Source organism: Mchenga conophoros, linkage group LG15, assembly GCF_057382185.1.
Source record: "Mchenga conophoros isolate Kocher_MC1m ecotype Shallow Benthic linkage group LG15, M_conophoros_male_GT1.1, whole genome shotgun sequence".
In the NCBI taxonomy this organism is placed as follows: Eukaryota; Metazoa; Chordata; class Actinopteri; order Cichliformes; family Cichlidae; genus Mchenga; species Mchenga conophoros.
Window position 1 is genome coordinate 33,050,263 of NC_140540.1, and position 27,967 is coordinate 33,078,229.

The following is a 27,967-nucleotide window of genomic DNA, read 5'->3' on the forward strand; positions in this document are numbered from 1 at the left end:
GTGGTAGAGTAGCAGCTGTAGAAGATTTAATATTCAGTGATAATTAATCCAACTTTTTCTCCTGTGCTGGAGTCGGTCTTTCAACGATCGTTATGATCACTCCGGTTATAAAATAAGTCAAAGAAACCTCTACTTTAACCTTGTTCTCGCAAATTTGATTTATGTCCAATTTCCCTCTCAATACATGCTTGTTAGAAGGGAAACGGTAACTCTGAAGTGACATGTTGCAGCTCTCACGTGCTTTGCGTATGAACATAAAGACGGAACAATTATGCCAGTTTGTCTTCACAATCTTCAAGCAAATGCAAATGTGTTCTTTGAGTGTCATTGGTTAGTGTAAATGGTGGCATTAAAGCTGCTATAGTAATAGTACAGACTGTCAGAGGGCTCAGCCCAGACCACGTGGAGCTCTGGCATCTGTTTCACACCCTGAGAATACTTTTACTTTTGGCAGCAGTGACATGCTTCCCTGGCCTGGACCTCCTGCTGTAAATCATTTGACGATGAAAATCTAGCTAAAATAAGTGTACTCTGTATCCTTAGTACTGCTTCCTTATGTTTCTATAGCGCAACATACCTAACCCCAAACTACGTCCTATATCGACATACCGCCAAATTGGGTGGTAGTTCACAGCCATCACTCTGTATGACTGGGTGAATGAGGCAATGCTGGATAAATCTTTTTTTTTTTTACAAATTCCAGCCACTGAGGCATTATTACCTGCAAGATATGTGCTGTCCTTTGCAGAAAAACACAAGCCACGCCAGGTTTGAACCTTGTTCAAACTCCAGCTTGGGTTGCAGTTCAAAGATATGCATGTCATTCAGTAATTCTAAACTGGCCATGGATGTGAGGTACGCAAAGTACTAGTAAAAACTGAGTGGCTCAAAAGAATAGAAAAGTGCTATACCCTAACCCTCTACTAATGTCATTCTGTACTCTAATGGCTGAAGTCTTAGCATTCAGAAAAGAGAAAGTAAAGATAACTGACAGACGTGAAAAACATATTTTCTTAGGATTTTTTCTTTTCTTTTGTTGTGTGTGTGTGTGTGACTTTATTTCAGACAGCTTAAGTTATCGTTAGTGATTTTTAAAAGATGGCTGTATATTGTGGTTTTGTTAGTGTGTTTTCCCCACGGTAGCCTGATATATACCAATTGGAAGGTCGGTGGATCGATCATATTCTTGGGTCAGATACTGAACCCCGAGTCTCTTGCGAGATCCATCCATAAGAGTTTGAGTTTCTATGTGAATATTAGAAAACACTTAGGCATGGATAAATGCACTTTATGTAACTAGCTGAATGAGACGTGCACTATAAAGCAATTCTCAACTGTAAAAGTACCATATATACTTTTGAACCTTACGCTACTCTGTAACAAACAGTGCCGAGGTCACATCTGGATCTAACACAATTAGATTAGCTTACCCCTCTACAATGCACTTCTGACTCAGCAGATGTTTCACAGCAGGCATTTTGACTTGTCACAGCAGTTCAAGGCGCAGTTGTGCATTTACTACTACGCTACATTAAAACTAAAGGCGCTCCTTTCAGCTGGATTTGTTCCAAAGTCCTAAATGTGTGACACCATTTTCCCTGTAGGTCCAAATGTCTAGCACGCAAAAAGGAGGAAGACTAATACAAACTGAACTGCACAATCTTTGCAAAGGTCAAGTGTCATAAAATGAGCTACAGCTGAAACAGCTTCAAAGATACATCAGTGCTATTTCACAGGGTTTTAACCTAATGTAAAATTGGGATGGTGCTTTTTTCCTCAACTGCAGCAACACGGTTCCAACCCTAACTCTAAACCTGACCGTGTTACCCCAACCAGAGACCCTTCCAACACTATTTGGAAAATCCATGCACTAAAGCTAAAATGCAGTTCATCCTTAATACGGGAAAGCATGTCATAACAATTGATATTTTAGCTGCCATAGCCAGTTCTAATCCAGATACAAAGTTTTGTCATGCATGTGTTTTAGAAAGCAGGACTAATCCCAGCATGTAATTCACACACGACCCATGTCTGGGCTTTAAGTGCCACAACTTGCTGCCTGGGTTTGTGTGAGGCCCCTCTGAAGTATCTGCACTCAACTGTACAGCCCTGTCTGCTTCCAGTGATGCACCTCCCCATCCCCAGCCTGGCACTACGAGTGAAAGAGGCTATTGTTCCTAACACTCTGAGGCATGTAGCATGCACTTATGACACCAAGTGGGAGAAATTGTTCCCATTATACCCCTGGAATGTCTTTGAATCAATCAAGTTTGTATGAATACATGCTGCTCTTTAGCAGTTACAAAGAAATGGTGCCTATTAAATGGTGAAATTAACAAAAGGCAACTTTTTCTGTGCAAAAACTATTATAAAGAAAACAGTAGTGCAACTTTTGAATCAAAAGCAAAACGCCGTTTAATCTCCCTCTTCATGGACCATTTTTCATCCATACCCTGACCTGGAGCAGAGACCACATTCAGATATTTTGAATTAAGATGACTGGTAACATTGTACAAGAAAACAATTGATATTTGGGCATTCTTTCTCCTGAGTTCCCTCCTTTTCTTACTGAGCTTTAGTGATGTGTATCAAAGCACAGCTGGGAAAATTTGCTGCTCCGCTCATGGATATTTCTGTGAAGATGTAATTGTTTCTTTTTTTTTAGTAGTATGGCTGTGCAGTGGAATTCAAAACAGAAAGTAGAGTTCTCAGTTTTCTCAGGCAGATCATTTATTCTTCACATACCATAAGGCTCTGAGTCCTCAAAACAGAGCATTCTTGGCTTTGACCTGCGTGAAAACGTTTGATTCTGCTAGTGGTGCAAAAAACAATAAGAACAGCAAAACCGTTTCAAAAAAATCTTAGGACACTTCACTACAGTTACTCAAAGGCTACGTTCACACTGCAGGCGAAAGCGGATCAAATCCAACTTTTTTGACCCGATCCGATATTTTCAAATCCGACCCAGGTCACTTTCGTGTGTGGTACTGAATCCGATACATATCTGACGCTTTAGAAAGCGACTGCTGTTTGAATGGTCATGTCGCATTAAATCCGTCTTTTACGTCACTGACACAAGACAGACCCCAATTATCAGCGCCGGAGAAGCGCCCGAGAAGACATCGTGAACGCTTCCTGGCCACCCAGCGTAACTGTTGGGAAGACAACGTTGGAGAAACATGAACATTTTATTTGTACTGTATAATCTGCAGATTCTGACAGAAATCTGCAACTATCCTTTGAAGCACCGCTCCTCTCTAAAACAGCAATAAGGATCATTATTAGGCCATATGTAAATAACAAAATAATTTTATAACTTAAAGCAAAATTGGGAAACGTAAAGTCTGAAACAAGTCTTTATATTAAGGGCCGTCAGTCAAACAATACTGTTTGGTCTGGGTCTAAACAGAGCGCGTTGTATGTGACGTCTTCTTTTGCGCATGCGGGCCGCTTTGAGGGTTCACACTAGAGCACGTTTGCTGTCACATTTTATTTGTAGTGTGAACGAGCAGACAAAAAAAATCGGATTTGATCAAAAAATCGGAATTGAGCATTAAGACCTGCAGTGTGAACGTAGCCAAAGTGTAAACCAAGAGCACTATGCAGGGGTCATGAAATACAGCTCTATTTCCGTCAGCAGGCTATTTTTAACCCTGCTGTATCATGTATCCCTTCTTGCCATTTTGTTCCTTTGTTGAGTTGGGAGGGATAGCATGGCAGGCTAGGTAAGGTAGAACCACTGTTAGTGTGTGTGTGAGGGAGAGATGTGATCTGTTGCACGGGTTGAAAATGTTCTGTCACTAACTCATTAGCCCGATCTGCCTATGTTGGTACTTACTGCTTTCACTGCATCTGCATTTGTGGTCTTTGATAGGATCCAGATGTCTGTCTGGAACACAATACAGTCCTTGTACAAGCTTTACACACGGCCATACATATAGCAAATAGAAGAAATACTGAAGAGCAACCCATATAATGTGTCAGTTTAATTCATTTATAAATGCTTCAAAAGTTACCAACTCACTCATGTGTAATGCTGAGTGCATTATTGGTGGCAGTCTAGGCCTATTGTATTGGTAACTTTAAATTCAGCTCTGAATTTAAAAGAGAGCCAATGAAGAGAAGCTAATATGGGAGAAATATCATCTCTCATAGGGTTCACTGTCAGAGACCCTAAGAATATCATCCGTAACCTTCTCTAGTGCTGTTTCTGAATGGTGATAAATTCTGAATCCTGACTAAAACTCTTGAAATAAACCATTTGCAGATCATTTAGCTGTTTTATAACTACTCTTTCAAGAAGGAGGAGGAAGGAAGGTTAAAGATTGGCATATAATTAGCTAAGAAATCCAGTCAGAACTGAGATTATCTGCTTGTTTGTCCTCTAATTAAGGCTTGTCAGATCTAATATAATGATGGTTGTTAATTGTAAACCCACTACAGAGCAAACAGGAACTCCTTGTTGTATCCAACTCTTAATACTCTATTTTTTAATGTTTTCTCTTGATAAAAACAGTCTACAGCACACTGGCAGCATTTGTGAATAGCTGTTCTGTAAATGGTGACATTGCATTGCTGTACAGGCAAAGCACTGAGACAAATAAAAACTGAAAAATGTTGTTAAAGGGTTGATAAAAAAAAAAAAGTAGTAGTAGTAAGTGATCAGGGCTTCTCCCTGAGTTAAAAGCCTGCAGGCTTGCCTGCTTTGGTTTCAGTTATGATCCTTCTATCTTCTCCTTTTTGCTCTGATTTTTCTGCTGTTAAGAATGTGGCAGGGGAATGTGCGTGGGATGGGGTAACAGAGGGGAGCTCAGGAATTCCCACTGACTTGGTTCATCTTGTATTAGCTATGCTTCTTGGGCTGTTGTGTTTGTTTTGTTTGTGAAATCCAGCGCTCTCGCCACCATGCAAACGTTCCTTGTTTTTTAAGCACCACGGACCTGGAGATGTTGCATGATGTGGCTTCTTGGTTAACAGTGCTGCACTACTGAGTTCATTCATCTCGAGGGCCCCTTTCTTTCTTTTATTTTTAGCCAAAATCCATCAGGCCTGACAAGTTGAGGGCAGCACTCCAGGTCTCTTCCACAAACTAAGTCTTCTCCTCCCCTCTTAGGAAAAATGCTCTGGACAGCCCTGCTCCAAGGTTGGGCTTTTGTTGAGTCATGTGAGATCGTGTACACAGAAACACACAAGAGGTGGGGCTGAACATGGAGGGGGGCTTTGGAGAGTTGAAGCCAGGGGCAGCAGGAGAAGCTAAAATCTGATCACAGGCCACCAGACAGCAGAATATGCTGGAGCTAGCTTTGTATAAGGTAATGTCTAGCGAGTGTGTTGGGGTGGGACAAGTGCACAGATTTATTTTAATACACAGCTGGCCCTGCCAGCGGGGGGAGGGGTGTTGAGTCTGCCAGCTTATCCCAGGACCACTGTCACACTTTGGACAAGACAGGACATTTTAGTAGGCAAACCCACTACTGGCAACAAAAACACAGTGAAAAGAGGCAAGTTTGAGGCAGAGTTTGACCTTTTAATCTGCATGATCAGACTGGATTGCTTTTACCATGCCGAATGCTCTTTGCACTTGTTCTTCTCATGCTGTCTTCGCACAGCTAGAATAGCCCCTGTATCAGATGTCATTGTGTTCACTGCACTACAGGAAGGTCTGGATTTGGTGCTAATGTCATTACTGATTATGCGTATAGTTCAAATTGCTTATCATTTCCCTTTGTCAATTTTCCTGATCATTTTTTGCATGAAAAAAAGTATGTAGGGTTTATATAAAAGATAAACACATCCATGTCACCCATTTGTTTCTGGAACCTGCATAGTGAAACCATAGTGTTATGTTTTTGGAAACACCATGTTGGTCTGTTGGAGCTAGAAGTTACCATATTTTGACAGGGTAGTGAGCTGGATTAAAAAACTGTACTGCAATGCGCACATATACAGTGGGGGAAATAATCATTGATCCCCTTTTTTTGCTCACTTACACAGAAATAAGCACTCTTTAATTTTTATGTTAAAGAGGAGAGACAGAATATGAAAACAGAAATCCAGAAAAAAAGCACATTACATAAAAGGTATACATTAATTTGCATATCATGAAGTGAAATAATATTTGATCTCTACAACCCAGCTAGAATTCCATTCCCACAATTTAGCCATGGACGCACAGATTACAATCAATCAATCAAGCACAGCTCTCAAAGGACATCATGCACAATATTATAGACTGCAATCGGCTACAAGAAGCAAGAAGCTTGGTACGAATTATAACATGACTATCAATCATCCTCAGTTTAGAGGTCGAGCCGAGATCTTCTGTTTCGCTGTGTTAATTTCTTTGTTCAGCAGGAGATCAAAAAAAATTATTTCCTTTTCTACAATTCGTGCAAAGGAACAGTCACCAAAACTGAAGCACCACGTTCTTGGGTGCTCTGTACCTCAGAGCATGTGATCTGAGTAATAGTGTTCTAGCAAAGCATTAGCAGCTAGTTCCTAAAGTTCTTTGGTTTTTGATCAGAAACCTACAACACAAATGGGATTCCCATTTCCTAACAGCCTCAGCTTTAAAAAAGGGGTATCGGGGATAAGAATTTAAAGCACCACTGTGTCTCAGAGCTTGCAGAGGTGCTACTGTTGCTTCGGTGTTTTAAACAAGTCAAAAGAACAGGCGTACCTATTATGCAGCAATATTGCATCTAAGGTAATTTTGAAGTTGAATTGTCACTGGATGCTTCTATCAGGTTGACTTAATGTTTGGTAGCTGGGACAGTACATTTATAGATTAACTTCCTTCCTGTGCACTATTACCTTAACAGGAAGAGGCCGTGGCTTTTTACTTAGTAGGTATTATCTGATGTGGATGGATTTAAAGTGTTTAGAGGACATTCGGTGGGTTAATAAAAATCTGCATTGCTCTCACTGGATATAAATCAGCACAGTCTGTCTTTGGAAGGATGTCAGAAACACGGCTGCAATTCATTCCAGCCCACCTTGAGCAACAAAGGTCACTCAAGAGGAGAGTTAATGAGCAAACTCACAGTGCAACTTTAAGGAGTCCTGAGCAAGATTTTTATTTAAATTCAATTGCTGACTGTCGTATCCTTAAGTTGTCATATGGTGTTTTTTGTGTGTTTTTTTTGTTGGGGTTTTTTTGCCTTTGAAAACCCGAGCAAGTTACAAGTGGAGCATTTAGAAACTTGGTGGGCTGTCAATAATTGTTGAATCATTAATATGACTCTGAGGCATAAGCTGCAATTAATGATTAATTTCATAGCTGAATAATTAGTTGTTGTTTTTTAATAGCAAAACCTAACATTTAAGAAGGTGTAATACATTTATACCTAATAAACTGCATAAACACTTATTTAGATTTGAATATTATAATGGTATGTGGTAGATGATTACATAGTTAGGTATGTACCCACTCATGTCTCTAGAATGGTTTAGTCCCAAAATTTATGGTACGTCACAGTAACAAGTGCAGCAGAGAACAGTAGAGAACTTTAAAAATTTACGAAAATACGAAAAAGGTTTTTCGTATTTTATAGTGCACCCCTGTGTCTGTGATGTCAACCCACACTGTCAATTCTGTTCATAGAAAATATAAACAAAGAAGGCATGACACTAACCCCAACATCAGCGCATGTTCATGCTGATAGGCCACCAGCTATGGAGCTTTTCTCTTCAGTGTGATTATTTCATTTGCTTTTTCCTCTTTCTGCTGTAGATTGCTCAGCTATGTGAACAAATATCTTTATCAAAGTTCACTGATGAAATTTGTTCATAATAAGTTTATATTGCACTATAGGGAAGATAAGGCACTGCTTCAAATCAACATTGTAAAATTCCCAGTTATCTAAAATGGAAATTGACTCTCTGAAGGGAAATGGTTCTTCAGAGTTGGGGAAAGAATGTTGTTTTCTTCTAAACTATTGATGCATACAAATCCCAAATTCCAACTGTGTTGTCAAGACTATAGGCTGAGAGGATGGCTCTGGAAGCTTTAGCATGTGTTTGTGCTTTGACCATGGAAATAATGGGAACAACAGAGATGGAAAAAAAGCAGAATTTATTTTCTGTAAAGTAAAGTTTACTTACCTTCTGACACAGAATGGAAAACGAGCCCTCTGAAAAATAGTCTGTAACGTGGTGAAAGTTGGGGTCATTGTTCTGTCAGTTCATTTCTGTACTGCAGGCCTAGCTCTGAGGACCTATCACCATGGAAACCATTATGTGGGACAACTGGCAGCAGAGCACTTTACAGATCTCCTTGGAATATATTACTAGATGCAAAGGCCCAACTCTTCTCACCTTCAGCCTGTTGTTATTGTCTCTGAGCTAGTTTACTTCAGGCAGTTTTCTCAGGATTTCAGCCCTTGAACTCAAGAATATTCAACCTTTAGACCTTCTCCACACAGAGATACCAAAACAATAACTAAGATGCTCAGGCTGGAAATCTCAGATAAACAGACGTGATAATGGTAAGGTTCCAGTGCCCCTGAATTTTCTATTTTAATATGGGAAAAACTTAATTACAATGAGTCATTTTGTTGACTCGTTCAAACCTTAGCTGTGTTCAGACAAACCATTTGCACCATGGAGCTACAGTTTAGATACAGTCCTCATGGACATGAATGTCATGGTAATCCTGGGCTTTTTGTTTTGTGATTTCTTTTAACTGGGGGGTTTTTCAGGGCGGAATAACCATACAACGCGTATTACTTTAAACAGCAAGAATTGGGTGCACAAGTTTGAATTTATTTTGGATTTTCTCAAATCCAACCAGGGTCAAAGCCCCCAAATGATCCTGACATTCATGCCCATGATGAGTGTATGTAAACAACCCGAACCATATACTGTTCTTTTAGTTATGTGGCAGAAAAACAAACAAATGAGTTCACATGGAACAGTTATGCTGACACTCATTCATTAGGAAACTGAGGCTCATTCACAATGCAGTATCTCCTTCTTTTTCTTCAAACGCATTCCCATTTAGTGTTTTAATGGTAGCATAGGTTTCTCCAAATGGTTTAGCATAATTGTATTCTGTCATTTGGGATCACTGACCATGATACTGCTTTTTCTGTTTATAGTTTTTTGTTGTTGTTTTTTTAAAGGAGTGCAGATTTGTGTCTTACTTGAATGGGAAAACAACTTTAACTCATCTGGATGAGATGATGAGTAAAAGCTGAGGCAGATGCTTCCATAGTCAGAATCTGAATTGCTTCGGGGGCATATTAATCTGTACACTTGTAGTCAGAGGTTTACGTACACCCTGACATGTATTTATTGGTTTTACCCATTTCTTTGAACTGTTCTCTCTCCAGGATGGAATGATTATAGAGCGTACATCTTTAATGGCAGCAAGAATCAGGAGGACAGATTTGAATTGATATTTTTCATTTTATATTTTTTTAACAGTTCAAAGAAATCATTAAAAGCCTCAAATCACCATAACATTCATGTCCATGATGAGTGTACGTAAACTTCTAATCACAACTGACAGCCACGTCTACCTACCAGAGCTGTGGTACACAATCAAATACAAGCTCAAAAGCCAGTCAGCAGCAGCACTACAAGAGCTTTCTGAGAGAACAACCTCGTATGACTGGGGCTGTTAAAATGCTTCTGTTAGGGGACAAGAGTTGTGTACCTTCGCTTCTTCATCTGTAAACACACAAAAAGTGAATGAGCTACGCAGCAGCTGCCCCACCCCCTTTCCCTGCTGGCAGCAGGGTCTGGAAATGTTGACATACAGAGCAGCCCCAGAAACCCCAGGAATCCCCCCGAGAAGACGCTGGGAAGGAGGGTGAGGTGGAGCCTTGGAATGCAGTTGGAAGAGTCAGTCACTTATTTACTAGCTGAACTCGGTGAACCCTGCCTGAGTCAGCCACTTCCACCCTGGCCAGTCTGTCCCACCTCTCCCTCCTACTTTCTTCTCTGTTTTGTTTGTTAACCTAATGCTCCTGATTTTCCCACCCCCCAACAACAACACGCCCCTTAATGACAAATGCTTTTGGCTCCTCACTGGGAGTCCTATTTGGAGGTGCTTCAAGCAGCCTAATCATGCCCTCACCTGACCCCTGTCACCCTGTTGCTCTCCCTCAGGCTGCAGAGGTTCAGGTCACAATCCCATGATGAGTAATAAAACTAATGTCAGCAGGAGTGTGAGTCAAGCAGTAGTGCGTGGACTACAGCCAGGGTACAGGAAGTACCACTCACACTTGAGCTCCATGAAAAATATTATTTAGCTTTCAGGGAATCTGACCTCACCCCTTCCTCCAAGTGTTTTCAAACAGGTTCATGTGCACAATAGACTTTTTGGCTAAAAGTCCATATATGTATATATGAATTTTTTTTTTTTAAATAAAATGAAGTAATCCTTGTCTTTAGACACAGAGAAGCATCACATCATAGGAGGAGATGTTATGATTTATTGTTGACCACTGATCTAGTGAGAGAACAATAATTAACAGTATTACAGACAGGATCTTCTTTTAAAATGTAAATTTCTGCAGGAATTCCTGTTTATTATTCCTACTGACAGATAAAATCCCCTTTTAAGTAAGTTTATTTATATAGCGCTTTTCACTTTTCGGTGCTTTTCAGACATACAGTCACAAATTGCTGAACAAAAAAGCATGTTTAAAAACAGAATAAAAAAAACATAACTATAACACACACACACACACACAGAGATACACAGGCCCACACAACTTTAGTAATTCATTAAATTAAAAAAAAAAACAAAACAAGTACGATAGTGGGCACAAAACAAATTTCTCTTTTTAACTGTTTACATAAGATGTAAAAGGCACAGTAAAGATGGTCTATAAAGATAATCAAAGTTAACAGCAATGTAAAGTGAACTTTGCTGGTGTGAAACTTGGGGGCACTCAAACATTAGGAGTTATATTAGAACAAAGGAAAAATGCTGATTGAATACATAATGCATATGCAATAAATGAGGGACCCATACTATCTCAGAGACTCGTAACTGACCAGCAAATCTTCCACCTGCTGTATAAAACAAATGTTTAGGATTTTTTGAAGTTAGTATTAAAACAGTAAGTGGCTTTAGAAGTTCTCCCACAAATGTTGTCCACTTGAGAAGATTATGTTGGTTTGGACGTCTCAACTTGAAAATATAATATATTAGCTGAGTGTCTGGTCATGGGAAAAAGTGACATTACTAGCCTTTATATTAATGCTAACATTGTTGTTCTAACATGAAAACAGAAATATTTCTGGGAGTTATGTCAGGAGGTTAATTTCTGAAGCAATCCATGCTAGGAACTCTGCTGTGTCATTTTTCACAACATCATCTTCATTTTTTCTCCATAGTGTGCTTTTTCTGTCTGTCTGGAAGTAGAAGAGTACGAGGAATTCTGAAAAACAAAAAGTGTTCAGATTTGATAGACAGATAGATCGGTAGATTGGCCTCTGGCCTCACCGGGCCCAGGTGTGTCTGAGCCCAGAGGTTTACCACCCCAGAGAAATGGGCTTTAAGCTTGTCCAGCTGTTATCAGTCAGAAAAAGCTTGTGGAGCTGAGCTGATGGGAAAGATATGCACACATGGAATACACTATCCACACAAATGCTGTCAAAGTTTACCCATAGGACCTTCTCCCTAATTCTCAGATAAATGTCATGAGCTGAGGGAATATCTAGATTTCAATCAAGCTGTTTGCTGAGACTTTAGCAGAGCAGTTGATTTTGCGTTATATCAAATTTAGCAAGCTAGTTCATTATCTAACACTAGCTTGGATTACAAACAAAGTATGCTGAATATTGTACGGCAGAAAAACTTTTTACTTCTATAACTTATTCCAAGATGTGATGTTGTATTACTGTACACCAGGTTTTTCTTCTGCTTATGATATCGTGCTGATTTTTGTGGCTACTCAGTACTACGTGTTTCCTCTAAATCATTATTAAACGCTGTGATTTTACACTGTGGCACAGAGGAGCTAGAAAAGACGCTACCCTAAAATGATCAGTCCAAATCATCCTGCAAGCAAGTGAGCCTTTTGTTTCTCTTACTTTTTTGTTTTGACTTTCCACATCCCAGCAGAAAGTAGGTCACAGACGGTCCGAGGTGAAGTATGAGGCAGCAGTTTGCAGGCCGGCGCCTGTCGAGGCAGATCAGGAAGCTTGTTGCAGAGGAGACGTTAAACACACAAGTTCCTGTTTGACATCTGTTTCCATCAAACCTTGTAGACCAGTATTTAAACCCCAACCCCTCTTTCAGAGGCCTCTTTTACCTAGCCCCTTCTCCCAAGTAGGTTTGTCAGTTGAACTGCTCTGTGAGCCCTTTCCTACCCTCCCTTCCTCTAAAACCAAAAAGGATTGTGATGACGTGTCTGATGTTGATTCTGTGCCCAGAAAAACGAATTCTTGAGTGATAAAATCATGAAAGACTGGTTCTTACGCAGGCACCCCTACTAGACTGCAGACCACCTTCGGGGATGTAAATAGTGAGCCAGGTGTATATGGTATTTGAGGAGACGAGACAACACATTCTGACGTTTCAAAATTAAAATTGCTCAAAAAGTGCAGTTTAAATGGAAACTTGATCTGGAAGAGAAAACTGCTTGAGGAATTCTCCAAACAAGCCAATGTCACAGTAGCAAAGTTTGGGGCTGGAGCTCAGAGATGGCTCCTGTTAGTTCTTACATCATGAAGAAACTCATTGTGAATTCTCATTGAAGGTCCATGATGAGTGTATTCAAACCTCCAGTCCTTTTCCATGAGTTCCTGCTGCAACACACCTGAATACAATTAGTAGGTCATTAGCAAGACTCCGTAGAACGTGGCTGCATGCTAGGGACGATCTGATATCCTCGTGTCTGTGTTTTTCCCTTGTCATCATATATAATGTTGTTCCAGGTTCAACATTGCAAGTGACCAATCACCTTCTCCTGACGTCATCCGCGACCTTGAAAAAAAACAAACGCCTACTTAACTTGCGAGAAGAGAAACCGCCTCTGTAAGGACAATATGTATAATGCTTACCGTTTATTAAAGGAAAGTATCCTGAAATGCAAAGTATTTAAGTTCCTGGATTGGCACAGAAGCGGTTTCTCTTCTCACAAGTGAAGTCGATTTTTTTAAGGGGGTATTTTTCAAAGGCAAAAAAGGGGGACGTCACAACAATGTGATTGGTCACTTGCAATGTTGAACCTGGAACAACATTTATTATGTTGATGTGGGAACAACACCGACACGAGGATATCAGATCATCCGCATGCTGAGGTGGCAATTCAGCCATTTGATTCATGATACAGCAGCACATTTATAAAGTGAATGAACAAGTACTTTTCCAAACACTTGCATTTCTTTAAATTGACTCGAGTAGGGTTAGGGTTGCCACCTCAGCATGCAGTCAGGTGTGTTGCAGCAGGGACACATGTTGTAAAAGTTTCAGGATGCTGGCCCTCGAGGACTGCAGTTCGACACCACCGCCCTAGATTGTCTTTGAGTGAGTGACAGAGTCCAGGCAGAGAGCCAGCTGAGTGGAGGAGCTGGGGAATAGTTACCCCATGTCACAGGTTCTAGAATCTAAGCTCCACAATCCAATGAACATGGCTCTTGATTTGACTTTATGTTACACTACAAAACATCTCTCATAAAATAACATTCCCTCTATTAAAACATGACATTTTGTTCTCCACTTTCTGGTTAAAATAAAATCCAGAAATTGCCACTAGAAGGACAATTTGCAGAAAACCTTGTTGTCTATCAATACATCCTTTCACCAAATACCATAGAGTTAGATGAAAGCATCATTCTGCCCACATCCCTCCTCAGCACAGACAGATATCCTGCAGTCAGGCATGTGATACAGACTGATTTTTTTTTAAATAGGTTAAACCCCTGTACATTTTCCTGTGTGGAAACAATGATTGGTAGTAGGCGCAGCCTACATTTCCACTGATTTTTTTAGGGGTTGAAGCATCACAGTGGGTGAATCACATTTTCCACTTACTGTAAATCTTCTGGCAACTCACTGTTCTCTGTGAGTAATTTGCAAGCCGTTAGAATGTTTTGCACAAACTTATATTTCTCAAGTCAACATCAAATCTGACAGAAGCAGTAACATGTCAATATTGTTATCAAGGGGTTTACTCTAAAATCCATGATGCAGACTGAGAGCAACTGCTTTCTGAGCTGCAAGTTGTGTCTCCTTAATGATTGCTTTGCAGCAAAACCAATTCAGCTAAGAGGGATGAAAAGCTTTTACTTACTCTTTGTGATTGCACACTTTAGAATCTCAGCTCTATCAGTGTGGTGCTGATCAATGTGGGGTGTGAGAAGGGAGGCTGGGTTACAGCATTTTTTGTTTTTTGCAGATTATGTGGGAGTCAGTGGGATGTCAATGGAAAAAAAGAAGAGAAAGAACTGTGTGTTTTGTTGCTTCCCAGCACTCCAGGCTGAGATCAGACTAATCAATAGCAGGGATAATGTTGAGATGAGTAGTATGACATCAATACTTGGTTCAGAGACCTATTGTGCTGCTCTGCAGCCCAGCCTGTGCTGAGTAAACAGTAGCTCCCTGGGGAGAAAGAAACTCATTGATAGGTCCCTTCAGCTGCATTGCCAGTGTGCATTGTTGAGCATCCCATACGAGTAATTTACTTCTTTCCCCTGAAACTCTATCATAAGGTTCAGGCTTTGGATTTTTGGTAAAATATCTAGAGGAAGATTTGACGGATTGTGGTTATTGGTGATGGATGGGATTAGATGAAGGGTGGAGCCGATACCCTGTTAACCCTTTGACATCTAAGTTTTCATCAGCCATGTCCCCAACATAGATACTGTAGATAAATTCACTCACTTTGAACCAATACTCTGAGTATCAGTGCTCAATTTGTTGATCCCTGTGTCTGTGAAAGACCTCTGTTTGACACTGTTTTGCAAATTATCTGCATTATAATAATTTAGGATTTGTCTCTTCTGCTAAGGGGCCAGTGTTTTGGCAGCAAACAGAATAGTTTGATCAAAGTTCTTACATCTTTGGAAACAAAACATAATTAATTGGTGCTAGAATAATAATAGCAAAATATGCCAGTCAGCAAATGAGACACCAACTATGAAAAAAATTCCTCTAGGTGTACCTTGTTAAAATGCAAAGCCAAGGGTCCCATTCAAGCAAATACATGTAACAACTTGAGACTTCAAGCTTTATATTATTGTTAGTATTTTAACACTGCCAATAACAAACATGTTAGCATGTTAACGTTAGCATTTCACTCAATTACAGCCACAAGTTGCTAGCATTGCTTCTCATTCTTATAACTTTTTAATGTTTTATATTCTTTAACATTGTTGTTATCATTACTCAAGAAGTAGCGTATTAAATAATACTCATTGCTTTCTTAAAAGTAATGCATTACTTAATTACTCACCAGAGACAGTTCCTTGGCAGTTCATTACGCATTACATTACATTACGTTCTCCTTGCAGTATAAGATGAGCTGAAGCGCATTGTCACATAATTACCAGGTAAAAATATAAACCTGAGGCTACAGTCCCACACGCCAACACAAATCCCTATCCTAATGAGGACTCACATACGAGCTTTGTTTTTGTTTTTATGCATGAACACAAAACTGACAACAATAAGAAAAGATTAAACATCAAGGCAGTTGCCATAGTGATCCTACCGGTAGAAACAGAGGCTACAAGTCTGACTTCTCATCGCTGACACCATAACGTTCCAGTTTTCTTATTAATATATCATGATCTATAGTGTCAAATGCCTTTGTCAAGTCTATGAATAACCCAGCCACATATTGCTTTTTGTCTATGGAATTTGTGATGTATTCTATTGACTCTAATAGTGCCAATGATGTTGATCTGCTTAATCTGAATCCGTACTGACTCTCAGTGAGTAGTTTATGTTTATCTATAAATTTTTCCAGTCTGTTTTTAAACAGTTTTTCAAGAACTTTTGAGAATTGAGGTAGTAAAGAGACAGGCCTGTAGTTTGTGAAATGGTGTTTGTTTCCAGATTTGTATAGAGGTATAACTTTTGCTATTTTCATTCTGTCTGGAAATCGACCAGTTTGAAATGATAAATTACAGATGTATGTAAATGGTTTTATAATAGCCTCAATGACTCTTTTAACCACTATCATATCAATATCATTACAATCCAAAGATTTGTGATTTTTACATTTTTTGACAATTTCAAGAACTTCATTTTCATCAACGGCTGTGAGAAACATAGAATATGGATTTCTGTCAATCAGTGTATCGGGTTTTTCCTGTGCTTTCCCAGGATGAGTGATTGTTCTTGCTAAATTTGGTCCAGCAGTTACAAAGAATTCATTGAGACTATTTGCCACAACATCCATATTGTATTCTTCATGGTCATTACAAATGAAATACTTGGGATAGTTCTTTTGTCCAGTCCCACATTTTATAACACTGTTCAGGATTTCCCATAATCTTTTATTATTATTTCTATTTATATCTAATTGCTTCTTATAGTATTCCTTTTTACTAAATCTAAGTATATTAGTTAACCTATTTTTATATCTTTTGTATCTGATTTCAGCATCTTTAGTTCTCGTTCTTAAGAACTCTCTGTATAGAGCATTTTTCTTTATACATGCATTTTGCAGACCTTTTGTTATCCATGGACAGTCCATATATTTCTGTTTCCTACTATATTGCTTTATTGGACAGTTGGTATTGTACAGTAATGTAAATATTCTAAGGAATTTATTATAAGCACTATTAACGTCCTGTTCCTGATATACTTCACCCCAGTTTTCCTTCAATAAATCTTTTTTAAATGCATTCATTCTTTCTTCTGTTCTTACTCGTCTGTACTCTTTTTTACTGTCCATTTTATTGATCTTGTAATTCCTATCATAGATTGTAAAAATTGGAAGATGGTCACTTATGTCGTTAATCAGGAGTCCACTTACAGTCTTATTTTCAATGTCATTTGTAAAAATGTTGTCTATGAGAGTTGCACAATGTGATGTAATCCTGGTAGGTCTAGTAATTTTAGGGAATAGGTTCATACAGTGCATTGTGTTTATAAATTCCTCAGTGGTTTTATGTTTATTTGGGTTTAGTATAATCTGGTTGTTTCTGTCATCGATGCAGTTTCCAGTTTACCGTTGTGCTCTTGTCCATTTGTGCAAAAAAATCATGTCCTTATCTCCGCTCCTGTACCACACCACCATTTTCGTCCTCTTGTACATGAACTGAAAGCGAGTGCCAAGCTTAGCTATAGACAACTTTTACCTTTGTGACGTAAGTAAGGACATAATTGTAACCATAATGTAATTACCAATCACGTTACTGTGATACTTAAAAGTGTAATGTCACTACAGTTATGCGCTACTTTGTGTTGCCCCCAACAATGCTCTTTAACAAAATTAACAAAACAAACAAAACACATTTTAAACTCGTTTATAAAGCAAAGTTTCTACCACATTTAGAGAATATACAAATCTATATCTGGTAAAGCTAATCTTTAAGTATAGAGACGAACAACAGCTCCTAGCTCTGAATTTTGCACTGCAATTCAGTTAAAATAGCAAAGGTGTAAGTGATTTTGAAATCTAATCAAACACAAAAGGAATTCTCAAGTGACGTGTCAGTAGGACAGACAGACATGAGTCAAAGCCTGCTTCCATCCCCCCTCAAAGCATGCCTCGCCCTCTCAGCGGAGTGAGGATACCGAATGTACTCGGTGGAGCTTTGAAGTGGGGCTGCTCTGCTAAGCCTCTCAATTCAGCACTTAGCACTTAACAATGCACATTTCTTTCATCTGCAAAGCCAATTAATTTATGGCATAGAGTAGAATTTCAAAGAGCGGTTGCGCACAGGGCCATATATATTTTGCAGATTTTTCACAAGAGAGTGATTTAGGATTAGCATCAGACAATGCATCTTCTTTGTATCTGCAGATTTGCTCAATTAAACTATAGATGGTTGTAAACTCTCCATTTTTCTATCCCACTGTACAACATGTCTAATTTGTATTTGTCTTTTGTTGCATTATGCAACATTCATTAGTGAAGAATGAAAATGACCAGTCAACAGATTGCAAGTTTTTGTCTCGTCACTGGAGTTATTTATTGTATCTAGAGACAAACAGTCCCTAACAATCATTCATGCAGTTCTGAGATGTACTATTAAGATTGTGGAACATTTTCTGACTCATTCCTGGCTTCCTCCTTCATATTGTGACTCAGAGGCACAGGGTGAAAAAAACATTTCAGACACTAGAGCATTCTTTGTGCGTGTGTGTGTGTGTCCGTGTGTTTGTGCGTGTGTGTGTGTGTGTGTGTGTGTTCCGCTATTTGTGTGCACTCTTTTCAGCATTCTGATCCTCGGAATTTCACAAGACATGTAATAGAGGATATAAAATCTGGTTAGTTTACAGAATAATCTAACTGGCTGAGGAATGCAGAGTTTCAGCAACTTCATTCTCCCCAAGATATATTTCTGAATGTACCTAATCCCCTTGCTGTAAGAACAACCATAGAGCTCACTTTATATTTAAATACAGCAAATGCATTTAAATCTATGTATGACTGAGGGAACATGTCAGCTGTCACCTAAAGAAAACGGGTGTAAAGCCATTCACATGGCTGGAAATCACCTCAGGTACATTTATAAAGTCATTTATACAATATTAAATATTTGATATAGTCTCCAAATACAGTAAATTGGCTTCAAGAGTTAATATGTCAATTTATGTACTGTAGTATTGATACTGTAAATACCACGATTTGGACATATCCAAATAAATATTTGTTAGTGCTAATGTTTAATGTTTAACACCTAATTAGGCGTTAAACATTAGCACCTAGTGTTAATTTACTATCATAAACACCCAATTAGGCGTTTATGATAGTAAATTGTTCAATGCCATGTAAAATGAAAAGAAACAAAAAGTGATTTGCAACATTATGATAAAAATCAGCTCTATCATATTTGTTTTTGTTATGACCTTCTCTTTTGAACTGCATGTGTGTTCCTTATTTGCGATAAACCAATTTTATTTTAGGAAATGTACATTTATTTCCCAAAGTTGTTGAACCCAGCTGATTTGCATTGGAAATGGACAAAAATTTGACTACACTTGTGTAAGTACATTACAAGAATGACCTGGAAGGCTTTTTTTTCCAGTGACTAAGTTTAATTGATTTGTTAATTTTATCTCTTTCATGCAAACCTAGAGATTTGATTGCACTGGCTGCTCCTGCAGTGCAGTAGGGATGTCTTGCATGGGTGTAGAAATGTCTTCAAACTGCACTGTGCTATTTGTGTGGGAATGGGGAAGTGAAATAAAGTCCAAACGAACTAATCTTCCTCTGCCACAGCTTCCACCTCCTTCAGAGCAGTGTGAATGTGTGTTTCTCTGTGTGTTAGAATGGTAGGCGATATATGTCATATGGCAACCCTGGTGCTTTGTGAGTTTTATGAGTCAACTTTAAGGCCCTCCCCTGCCTCCCAGCCCTACCACCTCGCAATAAAGTGTTTGTTGTGACTTGACACAAAGGACGTGAAAGACTTCAGAATAATCTGATGTAAAATGTATTAAAGTTATAGAGTGAGGGAAGGGGAGTTTGCTCAAGGAAACAGAAACAGAAATGGACATTTTGTAATTTTTATGATAGTTTTATTTTAAAATACAAAGACAAAATATTGACCAAAAGTACAGGGGAAAAAATATTGCGTAAAAGTTATAAATTGATTCACACGTCATTGACTGAAATAAGCATTTGATCCCCTGCAACCCACATGGGCTCTGTACCCATGTGGGTTGCAGATTACAATCAATCATTGAACCAACCTATGGGCTCAAAATGTGGTCATAAATATTTTGTACTGGTAAAAAAAGATTTGTATGTGTAAAAAAGATTTGTGTGTGCGTAAAAAAGATTTGTATGTGTAAAAAGAATTTGTGTGTGCGTAAAAAAGATTTGTATGTGTAAAAAAGATTTGTGTGTGCGTAAAAAAGATTTGTATGTGTAAAAAAGATTTGTGTGTGGACTTAGAAAAAAGACCCCTGCAAGTTACAATTACGGATTTTTGACCCTATTTTTCTTCCCTTCATCTGATAGGTCAATGTCATGTCAATCACAAATGTAACAATCCAATCAGAGAACAGATGGGTTTGGCTGTCGAGGGGTGCTTTTTTTGAACTGCAGGTCTTTGAAAGGAATAAATGCCCTTTTACATGCCAACCCAGCGTTTTCCTTCATCACCACGAAGGAAAACAGTCTGTGGTCGTCCGAGTTTGGTGATTTTTATGTCACAGGTCTACATGTTTAATACAGGGACTTCCACAGCCTTTTCAACAGCGCTGCGGACCGCGGGGTGGGGGCGGGCAGTGTTTTGGAAATGACAGTCTTCATTACAAAGCTTTCTTCGTTATGAATTAGCATACATGTTTTTATTGAACATTTGCAGAACTAGCAAAAAAAACAAAGTCTTGTAGAGGACATAAAGTCAGAGATAGAAAAGACATGGAGCAGGTGCATCTAGTACAGGTAGAGCTGCTGCAAAAACCCACAGAGCCCAGCAGCCAGCATAACAAATTCTGGATCCTTTGCTTTTAGTTAGCATTAGCAGCACATCCTGCGTCCGATGTGAAAGGACTTTTATGCTGCGCACTGTGACTCACAGCAATGGTCCTGGGTCAGCCCTGACTTTGTGTTAAACTAATCCTAAAGTAATAATGTTATTTCTAACCACTGATATACCACAACTTTTTCCTTTCAACAGCTACTGAAAGTTAGGGGACCTAGCTACTATCGGATATTTATATAGCGATCCTCCAGCTTCAAACGGTATCACCCTTCAAGGACCTGCAGTTCAAAAAAGCGCCCCTCCGACAGCCAAACCCATCTGCTCTCTGATTGGATTGTTACATTTGTGATTGACATGACATTGACCAATCAGATGAAGGGAAGAAAAATAGAGTCAAAAATCCGTACTTGTAACTTGCAGGGGTTTTTTTTCTAACACAAATCTTTTTTACACATACAAATCTTTTTTACGCACACACAAATCTTTTTTACACATACAAATCTTTTTTACAAGTACAAAATATTTATGACCACATTTTGAGCCCATACCAACCAACCAGTCAGAAAAGTCACTCTACAACCAATGACAATTCTTTAATGGGATACAGCATATAGAATACCTTTTAACTTGGAATTCTTGCTAACAACAGTTAATAAAACATGTTTTAACTGTCATCCTAGACTGAGCAAAAAATACATTATCAGTGGATTGCCCTATCAAATAGAAGAAAATTCTAGAGTTTTCAGATTTCACTCCAACTATAATTGAGAAAATATGAGTTAAAAATGTTCATATTTTTTTTCCAAGACCTAATCTATCAGCCTTTTCAAGACACACGGTCCTGGAGTGTCTGATAATCCAGGTTAACATTCCAGTTAAAATATACTTTGAAGCATTAAAATGTAAATGTTTTCACACGTAAACATAATTATAGCAAAACTTAAAAATACAACAGAATATGTATTGTCTACATATATATACACAGAGGTGGGACCAAGTCATTGTTTTGCAAGTCTCAAGTAAGTCTCAAGTCTTTATCCTCAAGTCTCAAGTCAAGTCTTAAGTAATGTCAGGCAAGTCAGAGTCGAGTCTCAAGTCACTGGTGTAAAAGTCCGAGTAAAGTCACAAGTCTGAAATTTTGAATTTCAAGTCCTTTCGAGTCTTTAAAAAAAAAAAAAAAAAACCCCGAAAAAAGCATGTTGCAGTTATATGCTAAATGTAAATCTTAGACCATGTAATTTTTAAATCTGTGTTTTTCTCAACACATGACAAAATAGTGAACTTAGAAAATATACACAAATTGTGAAATTGCACCTCTTTAAAATGCAGCTCAATTAAACCTAGCTCCAAGAATAATTTTCACCGACAGTTCTGAGATAAGCTGCATGTTATTCTTGGATGCGGTTGTAGGACCGGCTTTAAAATCGCATGACAAAAATATCATACATATTAAAAAAAACTGCATCACCAACGTAGCCTGGACAACATTTGCTAGTTAGATGAAGTCAGCTATCTCATTGTAGCATATTTATATGCATATTTATAATTATATGGTTCTTGGAGTGAGTGCATACACTCATGAAGTTTAGTAACTTCAGGTCACTGCAACAAGCCCAGGTACAGTTTACCGCCGGATGGGTACAGGACCTTGAAATGCACCGTGTAGAACGAAAGACCATCGTACCTATCATAAGTTTACCAGTCTCACAAATCGTCGTCATAAATACACATTCGTTAACCGTTTATTAATAGGACCTTTGAGCTCAAGGGTAATTAATTAGTAGTGGAAATAATTTCTGGTACGCGTTACAGAAATGTAGCAGTGACAATAATATTGTATGTTGTAATCGCACTGGACAATTAGTGATACAAAAAACCTATTTTATCCTGTGAATAAAAGTATATGTTTTTGTCAATGTACCATAATAACAGAAGCGAAACGCAATATTGTGTCAGGACAATTCACTATTTATGCACAATAAATAAAGGAGCATAGCGCGACAATTTCTGTTCAGCGCCAGACTTCCTTGTAACCTATATCACCAATTATGTTATGAAAATGACGTATTAACTACTAAAAAACACTGACCTTCGTGTAAATGCTTGGAGCAGACTAACCTGTGAGCTGGAGTGTTCTGGGACGTTATATTTGATCTTTGAATGGCTGCAATCCAGGCCATCCGTCGCCTGTTTGTCACTTCGGAAACATGGCTTGAACAATTTCTCTTCAACGACGTAATCCGATAACAACCGATCTCTTTACCCGTCGGCTTCCCGTGGCTGTCATGCGACCGGCTATTGCAGTTAATAATACAAAAGCTTCTTGACATTTTTGTGTTTCTTTTTATCGCTGTGTGACTGATTTCAATTGAAAGCCTGCGTGCGCTAGTACCTCTTGCCACGAGTTCCCAGAATCCTTTGCGGTTTATCCCTGAATGACGTCACATTTTCAATCTCTATATAATATGCATGTTAAATTTTATATTTGGGGTGAAATATCAAGTCTTTTCAAGTAAACCGGTTCAAGTCCAATTCAAGTCCCAAGTCATTGGTGTAAAAGTCCAAGTCAAGTCACAAGTCTTAGAACATTTTTTCAAGTCAAGTCTAAAGTCATAAAATATGTATATACATACATATACATATATATTATATATAGATAGATAGATAGATAGATAGATAGATAGATAGATAGATAGATAGATAGATAGATAGATACACACACACTAAGGAATTCCCTCAGCCAAGTATAAACATAATGCAGTGACTGCTATAGGTAGGTAAGCAGGAATCAGGCACAAGTTATCATATTTAATCCAGGAGTAGTCATGTTCATGTTGAATTTTTGTAGCATCATGACTTGCTCTCAAAGTGGGTGGAAGTAGCATTTTTTTAAGTATTTTATATATGAAGCTACAATTTCATGTGTCAAAACTTATAAATAATTTAACTTATGTAATATAACATTTTTTGACAGAGATTTGAGATTTTCAAGCAAAGCATGTTCTAAATATTTGATGATTTAAGATGGAATGTTCCAGCTATTGTTGAGGTCACATTAGCACTTCCCTCAAATAACCTGAAGTCAGTGGAGGTCTGTTGAATAGACTCTGAGTCACTCAGGGCTGTTACTCTGACAGGTATAGTCTGGAGGGGTGTGGAAAATTCCTCAAAAAGCAAGTGAGGAACTGCTAAACTATGTGAGCAGTAAACTTTGCTCACACATTCATCCTTGAAAAACAACAGTACAACACTCGTATCTTTGGAGTTTCATTGTAAGGAAATTTTAAATGGTTATGTCCTTTCAGACCATACCCAGCAGATTAATGTTCCTGACAGTGAATGATGACACTGACTAATTAGGGATAAAACTGGATGCTAATAAAAGTTTGTACAGTCTATATCTGATCATAGATAAATAGTTACAATTACAGAGGAGAAAATGTGCTTCATATAGTTTGTGCAAAGCAGGAGAGACATTTCTACAAGTTGCACAAGCAAATTAATGACGCCATCAGACACTGGAAGAGTTGGAATCACCGACTGAGTGCAGAATCTCTTCAACAAACAGTTTGGTTTTGTAATTTTCAAGTGGCACCTTGCCGTAAAGTGTGCTGCACAAACCAATGAATGACCTCTTTCGAGTTCCAGTGAAACTTGAGCTGCCTTCTTTCTTCTGACCTGCTCATCCACCCAAAAAAGGGTAGATCATTAGTGTAGATGTCTGTTTTGGTAGTGGCCTGCAGATGCATTAAAGTACTTTTTGGTCTGGACTGGTGTAGGGACTCCTAGGCTGAAAAAGGTTAAAGGGAACACCGGCTATTAAGACATGTTTGCGCTAAAATATGTACTGTGCTTTCAATAACACATATGTGGTATTAAAATACGCCAAATGTTTTCCTTTTAAGCACATTTTATATAAAACCGATTTACCAGTAGGCCACCATTGTTATTTACTTCTCAATGCACTCTGGGTAGTGACGTCATACGGTTGCACCGCATCCAGTTCACAGTTAGCAGCGCACTGGAAATGGCTTCTGTTCAACCTTTCCAGTTTGAACCAGAGTAATCCGAGAGAGAGAATGAAAATAGTCAATCAGTACTTAGTTTAGATGAAGATGAAAACAATCCGTCACACGAGGATGCGAGAGTCAGGGAAAACTACTGGTATCTATGCGGCTACTGCTTGCCAATGGCAACGACGACTGAGAAGGTTTGTTGTAAAGCACCAAAACTTTTTGAAGCCGTATGTCTTAATCCAGATGTTCTTTGGGCAGCCCTTGTTAGCCTCCATGACCGGTATCCAGTCTTTAAGTGATAACATTATGAATCCTGCTTCTGGGCCCAAAGTGTTCTGCATTTAATAAGACTTTTGTGTTTTTAACATGTTTTAATGCTTTGTATCTTGTTCGATTTAATCTCAACAAGCCCCTAAAAATAGTCAGTGATCACTGTTGGCTTCTCATGGTTTTTATTACCGCGAATCACTTTAAAGCTCAGTTTTTAAACCCTTATGATGTAACTACAGCCATGCAGCAGTATATTAATGACTAACCTTGTATTGTGGATGGATTATCTCGGTGGTTCTCCTGACTGACGTTTGGTCCGTTTACAGCATCCTGCCATGCGATTGCATTTGCCCCTAATGTGGGGACGCTCACATTAACTTTTATCGAGTGGAAAAAGTCCTCCGTTCGTTAGCATTCGTCCTCCAGCTTTATTGTTTATGTTATGCTAGCATAGCTTGTCGCACTAGCGGTCACGTAGCGCATCATTATATACCAGCTAGCCCAACTTCAGTAACCCTACAAACGTCGCTGCTGTTTACTTTCCTGTCGTCATTTATGTTGGAAGTGATAGCAGAGCTGTACGTTTTAATTTGTTTAATAAATCTCTCAGTCAGAACATGGTATATTATATTTAGATGGAAGCAAATGAGGTAACTCCCTGCTAACTTCTAACTCAGTTAAATGTCAAAAATTCAGTTTTCATGGATGCCTGGATGTTAAACTTAATTGTTATACCTGGCAGAGCAGGCACACTGATCATTTTATTACAAATGAACACATTTAGACAGTTTTTCAACTCTCAGTAATGCTGCAGTGATCATTTGACTTTTGCAGCGGAGTTTGGGCCCAGACATGGCTAATAACGTCAAACTCAAAGACCGGATAGTGCTGGTCTACCAAGTCGTAACCAGGTCACTAATAGGCAAGTTAATTAATACGGTTGCTACACTATAAAAACAAAACCGGTTATCTGAACGAAAGCACCTATACTGCCGACAACCAAAACACGTCATCGTCCCAGAATGCATTGTGTGCGAAAAAACATGGCCACTCCCACAGCTCCAAAATAGTTTTAAACAACAAAGATTTAATGAATAACAAAAAAAAATTGTAGTTATTCTCAAGTATGTAGTGGAGATCATTTGTAACATATTTAGAGTAACTTAGTAGTAGTCGGGGTTCCCTTTAAGAGTTGACTGATGACATCACTAGTTTACATTTCAATCATTGTGCCTCAAGGCATCAGTAGTCAGTAGTATTTAAGTTTTTTACTGGATGGTTTCGACTGCCTCCATCTATCACAAATACATTTAAAATGAGAGAAAATGAAACAGTTGTAAACCTTATACAGTCTGCACTCTCCATTACAAACACTGCTACTCTTCCCAGTTACTTATTGTTCAGAATCATGGTTTATATCCCAGAAATTATCTCGGGTTCCACAATAAGGCTGACATCTGGCAGTTCATAAGTAGGTCTATATGATGCAAAGGGTCTTTTTCTTGAATAAAAGCAGCAGTGCAAAAACGATGACAGGTCAGTTACAAACCCAGTCTACATATTTGTGTTTATTTTTGCTGTTTGGCCAAGCCTGAGTGATTATAAATCTATTGAAGGATTAGGCAGCTAAAAATAGCCTTTACTATAGGGGTCTTAGTGCACAGTTCAACCTATAAACAAATAAATGGCAATTTCTGCACAGCCCTGTCTGCCAGCTTTTTAGGGAGTAATTTGCGGTGTGGAGAGAGGCTGACCTCAGTCAGGAAACAGCAGCAGAATAAAGAAGGGCCATTTAGCCCCATTTGGAGCTTAAGAGTGGCCTTCTCACAGGCCATGGACACTGTGGCTACATGGACACTATGGCTACACAGCCACAGACAGGCTAAAACGATTAAGACGGTCGAGCAGAGATGTGCATCAATCATGCCTTCCAAGAACTGTGTGCCACTAGAAAAGCTAACCTCCTCCCGCAGACTGTGGTCCAACATGTCATTTTAGCCAGCGCTGTCTCTCATCCACAAATAGCAGCAGCTTGCGTCTGCATTTTCTTCCCCAGAGGTTCAACGGGGCTGATCTGGGAGGAAAGCTTTCCTACTCCATCAATCAGTGTAGTGTTTGCTCTGCACTTGACTTGAGGCTGAGTGGGAGTGGCAGCAGAAGGTGACCTTTAAGATGGAGGACAGTACGTTTCAGTATTTGTGAGTGACCACTGAGAAACAGAATAGTCTTAAGAGATTTAAGTGTAAAGCTGGTGGACTTAATGTGTAATGTGTGTCATTTAATGTGAATTTAAATCATGAATCATTTAACCCAGAACTGTCTCAGACTGAAAAAGCACCAATATAACACAATATTGCACAAATCAGCCACAGCACATCTGCACAGAAGCCACAAATGCCAGCTAGCTAGCTTTGTGGGTTTCATAATACTATAGGATGTTAGCTTAAAAGCTGCACATTCTAAAGGGGGAAACAACTCCTCCAGTACTGGACACTACATTGAACTGAATATGTTTAAGCCCTTATCTCTTAAAAGAAGACAACAAAAATATGTGAACACACTTGAAATCATCCTCACTATCATTTGTGGCAGCGCACACTGCAATACTTTAAACACCACAAACACCAGAATTCCTACCAGAGCTCTTTGGTGATGTTTTACAAACCTTATATATTTTGGAAAATAGCACCTCATACACTGGTTGAAAGCATACAAAGCAATGCAGTTCTATGTATTTTTAGCTAGAATAGTTAATAAGGACGACAAATCTCCCAGCAGATGGCCCCGCCCCTCCCTGAGCCTGGTTCTGCCGGAGGTTTCTTCCTATTAAAAGGGAGTTTTTCCTTCCCACTGTCACCAAAGTGCTTGCTCATAGGGGGTCATATAATTGTTGGGTTTTTCCTCTGTATGTATTATCGTAGGGTCTACTTTACAATATAAAGCACTTCGAGGTGACTGTTGTTGTGATTTGGCGCTGTATAAATAAAACTGAATTGAATTGAAATTGAAATGATTGTTAAAGTTAATTGAAGCTAACTTTAGCTGGCTACCTATTTTAGAGCCATTGGTCATTAGTTTAGAAACACTATAGTCACCATTCCAACAATGCA

The 27,967-nt window shown here is 38.8% G+C and overlaps 1 protein-coding gene across 2 annotated transcripts in view; it reads left to right on the forward strand.

Annotated features, from left to right (window-relative positions):
* Window positions 1-27,967, forward strand: part of bach2b (BACH transcriptional regulator 2b) — a 100,453-nt gene that overhangs the window by 14,330 nt on the left and 58,156 nt on the right. The window lies entirely within an intron of this gene.